Source organism: Galeopterus variegatus, unplaced genomic scaffold (assembly GCF_000696425.1).
Source record: "Galeopterus variegatus unplaced genomic scaffold, G_variegatus-3.0.2 Scaffold4830, whole genome shotgun sequence".
Classification (NCBI taxonomy): Eukaryota; Metazoa; Chordata; class Mammalia; order Dermoptera; family Cynocephalidae; genus Galeopterus; species Galeopterus variegatus.
Window position 1 is genome coordinate 1 of NW_007730941.1, and position 1,231 is coordinate 1,231.

The following is a 1,231-nucleotide window of genomic DNA, read 5'->3' on the forward strand; positions in this document are numbered from 1 at the left end:
CTTCTCTGGGTGCTCAGGTTGCTGGGTACATGACTTTTTGGGTAACTACTATGATTTTCCTAGGTTTTACATTTTTATAATAATTTTTAAAACCCTGAGAATTAAAGCAGGTTTCCACACTCCTAGAACCAGGTTTTTTTTGTCTTTTTTTGTGTCCGGCAACGGACCGCAACCCTCAGTGTCGAGCCCGCACCGGACGGGGACCGGCAACGGGATCGCAACCCTCGGTGCTGGGTCCGCCCGTTGCTCAGCCAGTGAGCGGGAACCGGTCTGTATGTGGGATCCGAACCCTCGGCGGGAGCGACACCGCGCTTCCCAAGCGGCGCACTGTAGCAGTGCGCCACCGGGCTGGCCCCGCTAGAACCAGTTTTAAACCTACTTAATCAACAACTGCCTCAATTAAACTCCTTTTGAAAAGCCCCTCCCTTCTGAAAGTCAGCCAATCACAGATTCCCTCCAATAAATTCACTTGAGGGTAACAACAGTCTTACCAGAATGTCTACTCTTCTACAGATGATGTCAAACCCTTTTGCCTCTGAAATGTACCTATCCATGAACTCCATACTTCCCAAAATCCTCATATAGCATCAACAGCCTGCTCTGGCTGGAGAGACTGCCTATCCAGTGTAGCTCTCTCTCAGTAGAATACACGATAAATCCAGTTTTGTCTTTTTAGTTAAGATATTGAATGGTTGCCTCATCATCCTTTGACAAACCAAACCCTCAAACTAACTAAAAAGATCATTCTGATCGCTGTGTGGGCAACATGTCATAGAAATGCAACAGAGAAAGTAGAAGACCAAGTAAGGCTCTTGAAAATCTTGTGTGAGGAGCAAATCCCTGAAGTTAAAGAGATAATTTTGGTATTAAAAAATTATATGGGAAAAAAATACCATATAGATTCAGAATATTTGCAACTCATGTCAGCAACAAAGAGCCAATTTCATCAATTAGAAAATAACTGACTAACTCATCTGAAAAAATAAGCAAAAGATATTTAGAGAACTCTTAGAAAACATAAATGGTTATTAATCACATAAAAGAGGTTCAACCTCCTTCAGTGTAATAGAAATGCAAATTGAGACTATACTATGGTAGCCATTTTTCACGGATTAGATTTATAAAGTCCACAAATCTGATAACAAGCTTGATCAGGGATGGTGTAGCAAAGTCTCTTCCTTGCATTGCTTGTGGAAGTGTAAATAAGGACAGCTTTTAATGAGAACAATTT